This window comes from Jaculus jaculus, chromosome 3 (genome assembly GCF_020740685.1).
Source record: "Jaculus jaculus isolate mJacJac1 chromosome 3, mJacJac1.mat.Y.cur, whole genome shotgun sequence".
Lineage (NCBI taxonomy): Eukaryota > Metazoa > Chordata > Mammalia > Rodentia > Dipodidae > Jaculus > Jaculus jaculus.
This window is the reverse complement of record NC_059104.1, coordinates 24,487,796-24,501,022: the sequence shown is the minus strand read 5'-3', so window position 1 is coordinate 24,501,022 and position 13,227 is coordinate 24,487,796.

Genomic DNA, 13,227 nt, shown 5'->3' with positions numbered 1-13,227 from the left:
GACATTACCTTGAAAAAACAATGACTAAATAAATAAATAAATAAATATATAATGCAGTTTCATTATCTGAAGTAATCTCATATCAGCATTCATACCTGATGTTTAATACATGTATAGGTGTTTAGTACTTTATCTCATGTTTTCTGTGTTATCATTCATTCCCCAATAATTTTAAAAACTATCCAAGATCTAAATAATCTCCAATGGATTTTCTTTTTTATTTATTTGCCTATTTATTTATTTGAGAAAGGGGAAGAGGGAGAGAGAGAGAGGAGAGAGAGAGAAAGAGAGAGAGAGGGAAAGAGGGAGAGAGAGAGAGGAGAGAGAGAGAAAGAGAGAGACAGGGAAAGAGGGAGAGAGAGATAGAGAGAAATAGCATGGGCTCACCAGGGCCTCCAGCCACTGTAAACAAACTCCAGATGCATGTATCACCTTGTGCATCTGGCTTACATGGGTCTTGGGGAATCAAATCAAGTTCCTTTGGCATTGCAGGCAAGCACCTTAACCACCAAGAAATCTCTCCAGCCCCTCCAATGTATTTTCAAATTTGCATTTATTATGGCTTATCTGACAAGACCCAAACAGTCATGAATTTAAACTTAGAAGAGGAAAGAGAGCTCCTGATCATTTCATTTGTTCTAATTCTGCATGTTTCTCTTGATCTTCAAAAGGGCATTACTCGTGGTGGTTTGAGTAAAATGTCTTCTTTAGGCTGACGTATTGTGACTACTTGGTCCCCAGTTGGTGGTAATGTAGTAATGTGAGAATATTGTTGAATCTTTTGGATGGGCAACCCTTCTTGCTGCAGAAGGTACATCTCTGGAAGCAGACCTTGTGGTTTATTAAGCTATACCACTGTACATTCAGAGCCAGCTCCATCATACTTTCTTGCTGCTGGAACATCATGTGATGGCCTACTCTGCCATGCTTCCTCCACCTTGACCAAGCTTCCCCTTGAAACTCAAAGCCAATAAATAAAAATTCCTTCCTTTCTATAGGCTGCTTCTTGTATGGTGTTTGGTGTAAGAAATGAGGAGGCAACTGTAACATGGCTTAATCCTCTTAATATTACTTTCTTATGGCTGTGACAGAATGCAGGGGAGAAATAACAAACAAGGAAAGATTTGTTTAAGCTCACAAAATGAAGCATTTCAGATCATGACAGTGGAATTTCAGTTTGAAACCTAGTCACAGTACAGAAGGCCTGGAAGTAGAAATTAACAAAGACTGGGGACTGCCCCTAGTGACTTACTTTCACCAACCTCTCCTGTAACCATATGTTCCACATTCAATGAATAATCAGATTTTACATAGGCGTTTTCAAAGGTTTTACCCATTTTATTAGGGTTATTGATAAATTGTACAGCTGTGCCTATTCTTCAATATTTAAATAGCAAAGTTCAATCAAGTCGGCACTTGTAAATACTTTTCTCTCCATGTATTGAATTGCCTTTGTTATTTTTTCAGTAATGTCTGTTGACACCTAACATTACTAGTATTTCCTAAATTCATTCACACACACATGGATGCATTTACAGTTCTGGGGTCTTAACTCAAGAACTATGTATAATCTATGCCAATGTCACAGAGATAAACTTTCTTATTTTATTTGATTAGTTTTATTGTTTTAGATTTTACATGTGTTATGGGATCAATTTTGAGGAAAATGTTTGTTTGCTATGCTACACATAGACAGCCAGAGAAGACAGGACCATTTGTCAAAAATTCCTTACTTACTACACTCAGTTTTTCTGACACTAAAAAAAAAACTCTGCTCAATATTAACTGAAAGTTTTTTGTTTAGTTGTATTTCTGTTTTCATCAATATACTGTCCTATCCACTTTATGCTGCTAAGTTCGCTAAAGGTTTATAGGTGATTTCAATATCAGATTTGTGAGTCCCGTGGACTTTATAAAATTATTTTTTAGGATTGATTTGAATATTTATATACCCTAACATTTCCATGTACACTTTGTAAACAGTCTTTCAGTTTCTGCAGCGAAGTCAGGCTATATTTTGATTGCCCAATTGAATCTATCAACTTCAGAAATATCAACAGTTTGTCAATAAAATTAATTAAATAAGTATATATACATCATATTTTCAAATTCTTTTGGCATGATTTAATTTTTTAATGATATTTTATCATTCTCATTTTAAATCTTAACCTTCTTTAGTTGAATTATTGCCTTACTTTTTTTTTTTGCTCTGCAATAATTAGATCTTTTTTAAAAACAATTTTAGCATAATCTGAAGTAATGTCTACTCTTTCATGTGTCTTTGAAATAGTATATTTTAATGGCTTCTGTATGCTTTTTAACTTAGTAATTGAAATTATTATTATTATTATCATCCATAACTTTGTTAGCTTTAACTATCTCAAAGTTACACAAATGTCTATGGAATACTCTTCTGAACTTTGTTGTACTTATACTTGTGAGCAGGGAAAAAAAAAAACATGTATGAACAAATTCAGAAAAGGAATTCTGTAGGAATTACTTAAACTTCAATAGGAATATTTCAAAGAAATATATAACAGGACTAAAGAGTCCTTAAGTTGAGTAGAGCAAAGAAGGTTTATGAGCACACAAGAGCTTATGCATGCTAAAGCTAAATGGAGTAATTAAAATGCTAAGTGAAAATACCAGAAGAGATAGAGTCCTGTGAATTGTAGTCCTTGAATTTTGATTAAGAAATGAGATAATAGTGAAACTTGTATGAGGCAAAAATGAAATTAGCTTCAAAAAGCCTTAATATTTTTCAAATTGTTTTATACAGCCTAGTTTGAAGAAATAATTATTTTGTAAGAGCCAAAAGCATTTATATTCTGGAGGAGTGATTGGAAGTAGCAGTCGTTAAGAGTTGCACAAAGAACTATTGATGACTAAAGGGAACAGGTTAGAAATGTATACCATAAACTGGAGTATTGAAGAGATTATTAGAACAATATATGGAGCTTGGTACTGGTAACACTACTGAAATGAACTGATTCCAGATTCCTCATTTGGCTTTTATGTTTGTTATTTGCATGTTTTTATTTTTATTTTGTTAATTATGGACATACTTAATATGCATACATCATGTGTTCATACCATCCTTTCCTCTGTCACTGTCCCCATTCCATGGGGCACTCTCAGTGGGCTTGATGGTATTTCCCATGGAATTGTGGGTTCGATGTTGTGGGAGCAGCAGTTACTGGGGTGACCTATGGTGGGTGTGTTTCAAATCTACTTCAGAGATGAGATCTTAGGAGCATCTGGATCTGCTTTGGTTAAGTGTTGAGTATCCTCAGAGTATGTCTACTTCACCCTCGCACTAATTATCAAGTTCAGCATGGAAACAACACTCTTGTTCATCTCCCCAGTTCCTCGGTGGTTTCAGCTGGAGCCTGGATGATATAATGGGATAAGCATTATTTCCTTTAGGAAGAATTTGATGGACGTAACACCTTTGTTAGGTGATGATTAGTGGGAGCTTGACATTGGAGAGCATAACCTTTGTCTCCATAGGATTCTGACCTGGTTTTCAGTTCTGGAAATGGGTTGCTTTCCACTGAGCAGAAATCTTAACCAATCCGAAAGCTATTGGTTACCCACCAAGGCTCTTTGCTACTATTGCACGTGTGTGTATACAACTCCTCAGGGTGTTTGTTTCTGAGTAGCTTAGATACCTTACATACACTTTATCCCCATAACTCATGTAGCCCTTTCCAGCACTAGGCAGGCTGACTCTCTGGGGACTGGCTCTCTTCCAGATTCCAGCCAGGCGTACTGTGTTCCATGCAGGCAGCCTGTAGTGCTTCAGCAGTAGGATCTTACCATTTACCTCAGGTGGGTACTCAAGTGTTTTGACACAAGCCTGTCTTGTTTTGGGAACCTTGTAGGTCTCTGATCAACAGCTCCTTGTGGGTGGTAACCGATTCTGAGTTATAGGCCAAAGCCAAAATAATAATAAAAAAAATAATAAGGTTAGGTTTCATACCACACTTTCCAGGTCCCTTCATTTCAGGTGCACCTCCCATGGTTGAAATTTCAAACTTTTAGTCTATATTCAAGGATAAAGGTTTCTATGGCACCAATTCATTTTGGGTTCAGTTTTGTGTTTGCCCCTCCCCTTCCCCTACCAACATTGCATTTAATTCTTTGAACAAAATGTGGACAACGTTTGCAACTGACAATGCTCATTGTTTCGTGGCTCATAAAGGGCAACCCAGAGAAACTAGTTGTTTCAATCATGAGATTAAATACATCTTTATGGACTTAATGCTATACAATTCAGAATAAACACAATATACCAGCTGGGATATGATACTAAAGTCCAAGTTGTGCACTTCCAACCAAAATAGCACCCACCTAACCACGCTTCGGCTCTCAGGATAATGCCAGGCAAGAACTGTGCAGCTCTAGTGTGAGTAGGGTTTGGCAGACCTCCAGTGGGTGGGCACAGAGGGGCACGCTTGGGAATTCGCTGATGGCCACATTCTTGTGTAGCCCACAAGAACTTCAGCTTCCCCCAACAGCTTGCCTCAGCTGGCACACACCCTAACCAGTTTCTCTGTTACATGCTGACCTTAACCGTAACCCCAGCACTAACTCAGTCTCCCAGAATGCCCCACTACACCTGTCACTGTGTCTGTTGAGGACCTTAAGCCCCACCTTCCCTCTTTCAACACCCCCCCCACCACCACTGAGTCTGTTCCGACAAAATTTACTTGACATCAAAAGAGAAATAGACACGAACACCATCACAGTTGGGGATTCAGTACTCCACTATCATCAATAGGTAGATCATCCACACAGAAAACCAACAGGGCAGTAAGAGAGCTCAAAGGCACTGTACATCGACTAGATCTAACAGACATCTACAGAACTTTTCACCCCAGCTCTACGAAGTACACGTTCTTCTCAGCAGCCCATGGAACCTTCTCCAAAATACATCATAAGTTAGGACATAAAGCCTGCCTACATATATTCAGGAAAATTGGCATAATTTCATGCATCCTATCAGATTACAATGCTGTAAAGCTAGAAATTAGCAACCTGAAGTTTCAGAAGGAAACAGCCGGAAGTGATGTACACACAAGTGCAGTAGTGGCACACAGCCTTGGTGGGTAACTGATAGGTTTCTGATTAGCTAAGAGATCTGCTCAGTGGAAAGGATCCTGTGTCTGAAACTGGAAAACAGGTCAGAATCTCATTCAGATAATGATTTGCTCCCCATTGTCAGCAAAATGAGGGACTACATCCATCATATCCTCTCTAAATTAATAATACTTATCCCATTTAATCTGTGCTGATTTCACTCTTCCCTGGAGAGTCTGCTTCTCTCTCTTTTTTTTTTTTTTTTCAGATGAGAACATGACCTGAGGAGATTACCTACCCATCACACTTCAGCCTAGCCTGAGCTGAAACCATAGAGGAATTGGAGAGATGACCAGGAATGCTGCTTCCATGGCAGACTTGATAATCAGCTCCAGGGTGAAGGGGAGAGACACTGAGGATATTCAACACCTACAAAAGCAGAGATCCAGAGGCTCTTAAGAGCCCTTCACTGAAACAGACTTATAATACACCTACCATAGCTCAGGGCATTTTTTGGAAGAGGAGGCAGAAAGATTGTAAGAGCCACAAATTGGGACATCATGCCCAGAGGCACTGCCACTCATCAATAACTGACTAATATTCCCATAACACAAAAGCCACAATACCCACTTGGATAATTTGTGACCCCAATGAGGAGGACCCCTTTCAAAAAGATGGCAGGATGAGGGAAAGGATGGTACCAATACATGATGTTTCCATATTGTCTGTCCATAATTAATTTAAAAAAAAGAAAAAGAAAAGCAGATTCTCCAATGGAGAGTGAAGTCACACTAAGTTAAAGGGGATAAACATTATTAATTTAGAAAAAAATCTCCTTTTGGTTAAAGACTAGTGGGAACTTCTCCTTATGTCCATAATTTGGTCTCCACAGGAATCTGACTTGGTTCCCATTTCCAACTATGACTTTCTTTCCACTGAGCATATTTCTTCACCAATCAGAAAGCCATTGGTTACCAACCTAGGTTGGGTACCACTATGGTTTGCCTGGTATCCCCTCCTCACCTTCCTCCCTGGTTCCTATTTAACCTGTTCTCATTTGAGTTACACACCCATATTCCTAATGCTCACTCCCTTTTACACTCCTCTTCTGCTGGTCTAGTTTAGGAGCTGCATATGAGAGAAAGCATGTGATATTCAGCTTTCTTAGTCTGTGTTACTCATTTAGGATGATATTTTCCAAGACCATCCACTTTCCTGTGAATTTTACAATTTATTTTTCTTTAGTTCTGAGTAGAATTCAATTGTGTAAATGTAATACATCTTTGTTATCCATTCATCTGTCCATGGACATCTGGGTTGATTCCAATTCCTAGCTATTATGAGTAGAGAAGTGATAAACATGGTTGAGCAACTAACTCTGAAGTAGGGGGTAGAGTCTTTAGGGTATATACTGAAGAATGGGATGCTTCAGAGGGTGTTGTAATTAGCTCCATGTTGCTGGGATGAACTTCCAAAACAGGCATAGTTTATGAGCTTACAGATCCAGGAGAAGTTCCATAATGGCAGGAGAAACTGCTCCCCTTTCACAAATCCAATCAGAGAGAAATCTCCACCAGTCAGGACACCAAAAAGCAAACAAGAAAGAACAGAAACCACAGGCAGAGATCAAGCTGCTCTTCCTACCTCTGACCTGGAAATCATATTTGTGCCCAGTAATACCTTAGGGATGGACTCTAGAATCTTCCCTCAGTAACACCACCTCCTGCCAGGCAGCTTCGGGCAAGCTTCAGTAAAGCACCTGTGTCTAGTTGGGGAAATACATTAAAAAAGAATAGTAAATCAATTTTCATCTTTTTCAGAAGTCTTCAAATTGATCCGTAGTGGTCTTACCAGTTTGCATTTCCACCAGCAGTGAGTAAGGGTGTATCTCCCCACAGCATCAGCAGCATTTGCTGGATTTGATGTTTTGATGATTAACATCTTTATTGGAGTAAGATGAAATTTCAAAATTGTTTTAATCTGCATTTCACTGATGATGAAGGATGCAGAAAAAATTTTAAATGAGTATTGGCTGTTTGTATTTCCTCTTTCAGAATTCTCTGTTTAATTCTCTACCTCATTTCTGAGTAGATTGTTTGGTGTGTGTGTTTGTGTTTGTGTGTGTGTGTGTGTGTGTGTGTGTGTGTGTGTGTGTGTGTGTGCTTTCCAGATGCTAGATATTAGGTCTTTGTTGAAGGTGTAGCTGACAAAGATTTTATACCATTGTGTGAGTTGTCTTTTGGCTCTGTTTTTGGTATTTTTGTCTGTACAAAGGCTTTATAGATTCATGAAATCTCACTTTTTGAGTGTTTGCTTAATTTTTCCAGCTACTGTTTTTTGTTTTTTGTTTTTTCCCCACAAAGTCTTTTCCCATTCTTTCACCTTGTAGAGTTATCCTAACTCCCCCACACCAATTGTTTTAGAGGTCCAGGTCCTTAATCCACTTAGAGTTGATTTTTGTTCATGGTGATAGTAGTAAGTCTAGTTTTATCATATGGAATTTAATTTCTCAAGCACCATTTGTTGAAAATGCTGTCTTTTTTTTTCCAGTGTACATTGCTAGTTTCTTTGTAAAGGACCTGGTAGCTGTATTTTCTTGAACTAAGGCCTACCACTTCCATTCAGTTCCATTAAACTATATGTCTGATTTTGTGCCAGTACCATGCTATTTTTATTACCCTGACTTTGTAGTATTATTTGAAATCAGGTATGGTGATAGCTCCTGATGTTTCTTTTGCTAAGAATATGTTTGGAAGGTTTTAGGGCTTCTGTAATTCTCTAATACTTTTGGATTATTTTTTCTGTCTCTGTGAAGAAAGTTGCATTGAATCTGCAAATTGCTTTTGGTAGAATGGTCGTTTTTACAATGTTGTTTCTTCCAATATATAAGCATGGGAGGTCTTTCCATCTTCCTGTATCATCCTCAATTTCTTTCTTCAGGTTTTTAAATGTTTTTATTGTATGAGTCTTTCTCTTCCTTTATTAGTGAAATTCTGAGATTTTTTTTTTTTTTTTTTTTGGTGTGGCTATTGGAAATGGGACAGCCATACTTTAACAAAAGGAAAGCTGCTGATATTTTTGTGTGTTTATTTTTTTATCCTGCTACTTGCTGAAAGAGTTTATCACCCATAGAAGTTTTTGATGGAGTCTTGAGGGTCACATATATAAAATCATGCCATCTGCAAATAGGGCTAGTTTCATGTCTTTCTTTCCAATTTGAAAGCTTTTTACTCCGTTCTCTTGTCTTATCACTTGGACTATGATTTCTAGCACTATATTGAAGAGCAGAGGTGAAAGGGGCCACCCCTGTCTTGTTCCTGATCTTAGTAGGAGATCTTCAGGTTTTCCCTCATTTAGTTTGGTGACATATGGTTCTTTAATTCATAGTTTCTGCAGCATCTTGCTAATGAAGTGATGTTATATTTTATCAACAACTTCTCTACATCTATTGAAATGACTGTGTGGTTGCTGTGTTTAAGTTAATTTTTTGGTGTATTACAGTTATCAATTTCTATATGTTGAGACAACTCTAAATCCCTGGGATTAAGTCTGCTTAATCAAGATGGATAATGTTTTTGATGTATGCCTGAATTTGGTTTGCAAGATTGTATTGAGAAGTTTTATGTCTAGATTCATCAGGGATATTGGTTATCATTTGCTATTGTTGTTGTGTACCCTTCATAGAAGGAATTGGAGGGCATTTCCTCCTTACCATTAGTGCAAAAAAAACCTTGAGTTAAATTGCCTTTAGTTCTTCAATGAAGGTTTGATAGAATTTAGCTGAAAGTTGGTCAGTTCCTATACTATTTTTAGTTGGGAGATTTTTAATTACATGTTCAATCTTATTGGAAGTAATAGGGTTGTTTAGGAAGTTTATCATCTCTGGGTCTAGTTTTGGTAAGTTATATGTACTTGAAATTTATCTATTTCTTCTAGATTAGTATCCAACTTATTAGGATACAGGTTTTGGAAGGATTTCCTGATGTTTCTTCTAATTTCATGGGTGTCAGTTTTGATGTTTACTTTTTTTATTTCTGGTCTCATGAATTTGAGATTTTTTTTTTCTCTCTCTCTATCAAATTGGCCAGAGATTTATCAACTTTGTTTATTTTTTCAAACAACCAGCACTTCATTTCATAAATATTAACCACAGAGTTGGTTAATATTGACAATTAGTGAAACTTTTATGTAATCTTTAAGTGTTGTAGTTGCTAACTTGAGGCTATAAAAATGTCTGGTTTTAATTAGCGTTGAACCCAAGAACCTTCACCTCATTTAGAAGACTTTTAACATAACATCATAAATATATTTAAAGTTAAACTCTGCTAAGTTCTCTCTGTTAGAGAATATGTTCTACTTTTTCAAGAGGTAGTGGCACCTGGGGAGATAAACTACACCTCACACTTCAGCCAAGCCACAACTGAAAACACAGAGGAATTGGGAAGATGAGCAAGAGTGCTGCTTCCACGGTGAACCAATTAGTCAGCACCATCATGTAGAAAACATACCCTGAGGACACTCAACACTTACCAAAGCAGAGATCCAGAGGCTTCTAAGAGATCATCACTGAAGTAGACTTAAAATTCACCCACCATGACTCGGAAAATTTTAAGGAAAGTGGGGCTGGAAAGATTGCAAGAGCTACAGGTTGAGACATCATGTCTAGAGACATTCCTCTAACACCCCCCCCAAAAAAAAACACAAACAAGTAAACAACTGACTACTACTCCCACAATGTATAGCCCACAGCCCCATGGGGAAAATCTGCAACCCACTAAGGAGGGGCCCCATTGGAATGGGGGCAGGAATTAGGAAAAAGATGTATACACATGATGTATCCATGCAAAATATGGTGATAATAATAATAATAATAATAATAATAATAATGTTTTAAATTCTACAATTGGCTGGAAAAATGGCTCAGTAGTTAAAGGCTCTTGCTTGTCTTCTAACATAGAAAGATCATTCCTTTTTTCTTCCGTTATTGCTTATTGTTTATTTAGTAAGTTATATAACAAATCATGGCATTATTTATATTAATGCTCACATATTGTTAGAACATATTACATCCATTCTATTCTTAGTCTAACATATTTTATATGGGCTCAGTTTGTATCTAGGTGAAGAATTTGGAAATGATGTGGTTGGGGAGATGTCTCTGTGGGTAAGCGTACTTGACCCTTGAACTTGAGCAACTAGAAGGGCCTGACACCACCCAACTTCTAGTCTCCAACACCCAGATGAAATCTAAGGGTGGCCCTGGATGTCTGTAATCCTAGTCGGGCAAAGACTTGTGCATCTTTGGGCTTCACTGTTGGCAAACGACATAATCAGGTTGATGGCAAGGCTTCCCTCTGACCTCTATGCTCCCCTTCCCCAGAAAGAAAGAGACAGAGAGAGTTGAAAAACATTGGAATGGGAAATTAACAATTTAATGTTAATTGAAGGAAGAAAAGGAATATATTTTAAACTATACTTAACTGTTTATTTTCAAAATTGCATAACACCTCTGTCAATTCTGTAGAGAAATGTATGCTGATTTTATCATATGCTGTTGATTTAGCATTCCATGCATCAAAGTCGAGCAAGCTAACATGGAACATTTTAGGTTCCTACACTGTTAGAATTTCCAATTTTAAAATTTTATGTTTTATTCTAAGATAGTCTCTTGATATAATGGAAAAATCATCACTAATACATGGTCTTTTCAGAGTATCTTTTGGTTTTAATCAGTATTGTAGCAGTTATGTCTTTGAGTATATAATGGTCTATGGTCTCCTGAAAATTAAAATGAATGTCTTTTCATGACACAATGATTTGTCCCCAAATGTAAAAAAATAAATAATTTATCCAAATTATATCCATACATCTTGTTATACAAAGCATAATCAGATTCTCCCTATAACTTGTATGAGTACAGATATACCTCTGGTTTCTGTAGAAAATCATCTTATAGAAATGGTACCATAGCTTCTTCCCATGTGACTGTGGCACTATGCCCCCAAATCCTTACCCACATTTTCATGGAAAGTGAATTAGCTGAATAAACCAAAAAAACATAATTCATACAAATAATTTTATTTTACACCCTGTAGAAAATACCTTGTTGTTGTGCATAACTTTCTAAGTCCTGGGAAAGGAAAAATTAATTCAAATATCAAGTCATTACAGCAGCTATAGGACAAACAAAGAAAAAGAGAAAGAGAGAGGGGAAGAAATGAATGGAGTAAGTAAGGAAGAAAAGAAGGGAAGATGAGAAGAAAGAAGAAAGGAAGGCAAAGGTCTATACTTCAAACATTGACAAAATTTATTTTTTGAGTACATTTGTACAACTTTTAAAATAAGCATAAATTCTAAGAAAAATACTGTTAGTAAATAGCGTACTATTTCATTAATGTGTTTTTGAATCTTATCTTTAAGAGTTTCCCTTAAATGAATATTAAAATCACCTAAGGGCACATGTTCAACTCTCCAGGTCACACTAAGCCAGACCAGTGGGCAAGAATGCAATGTTGCACACATTTGGAGTTCGATTGCTTAGTAGCTGCAGGTCCTGGTGCACCAATTCTCTTCCTCCTCTCTCTCTCTCTCTCTCTCTCTCTCTCTCTCTCCTTTCCTCTCCCTCTCTCTCTCATTAAAAAGAAAAAGAAAAAAAAAAAAAAAAGCTAGTTTGTTGGACTGGTCAAAAAAAAAAAAAAATCCATTTTTTCTCTTTTCAGTTCGATTTTGTACCAGAAGGTGGCAGAAGTCAGACGCAAACGTGCCAGAAGCATTGAGTGCGCGCTGAGAAGTGCTTGTACTAGTTTCAGCGTCCTAGAGTGAAAGTGATTTCTCCTCCTGTGTTTGCAAGGGACCAAAGCTCCTCTTGATCTTCGGAAGAGTCATCCTAGAATACTTAGGCTAGCTGGGGGGCTCTTGTGATTGTGCTGATCACAGAGCAGTGCTGTGTGGCAGTAATGTTCAGGATTTAGCAAATGGCCAACGGTTCAAAGCAATTCTGTGCATAAATTTCAAACATCATCCTATTGACAAATATCTTTGCTTGATCAAACTTTAGTCAGTTCCTGAAACATTCCCTAAGCCTATATGTGGATTTTTTCTGCTTGTTTGTAAATCCCATTTTTTTTTTTTAAATGTCCTCTAAATCAAGTTAGGAAGAATCCTGTCTTTATCATCCCTATCTAAATCTGTGACATCTATCCAAATTCTTCACCCTTTCCCATACCCACCAGATGATGGCTGATTAATTGGGGCTGAATCGAGTAAGAATTCAAGTAGGGTGACTTAGGCAATATTTCCTTAAATGTTGATGTTTCCTATTTTGCATCCACTGACACAGTTTGCTGTTTGATCATGTTACCAATTATTACCTCATTGCTAGGACAGAATATCTCACCAGAAACAGCTCTCAGAAAAAAAGAAAAAAGGCTTTTAATTGGATTCCAGTTCTGGAAGGTATAGTCTAATGTGGAGAGAAAAAAAGGCAGGACAGAAAGGAGGGTTCAAAGAGGCAGGCAGGAGGGGTGAACAGGAACCTGGGTTGGACTAGAAACCCCTAAGCCTCTCTCCCAGGTTGCCAATTCCTCCAGCATGGGTCCACCTCCTAAAGGTTCCACAGCCTTTGCAAACAGTGCAACCAGCTGAAGATTAAGTATTCACATACAGGAATCTATGGGATTATTTTTATTCAAATCACGGTAGGTACAATTTGTCACATCATTATACTGTATTTGGAGCTAGCCATTCTCTCTCTACCCAAGTGGAAATTTCATCACTATGGCCTTTCTATTTCTTCCAAACATCCTGAATAAAGCCTGACTTGAGATACTTACACAAGTCACAATGTCTTTTTGAAAATTTTCTGATAGTAGATTACCTCAAGGACATGCTAGAAAAAATTTTTTTAAAAAACGATTCTATTCATAAGATGCTGAACAAAACCAAGCTTGGTGGCACATACCTTTAAGCCCAGCACTAGGGAGGCAGAGGTAGGATTGCCATGAGTTCAAGGCCACCCTGAGACTACATAGTTAATTCTAGGTCAGCCTGAGCCAGAGTGAGACCCTACCTCAAAAAACCGAAAGAAAAAAAAAAAAAAAAGATGCGGTACAAAGTCAATTTTAACTAAACTTCCATATAATTGCC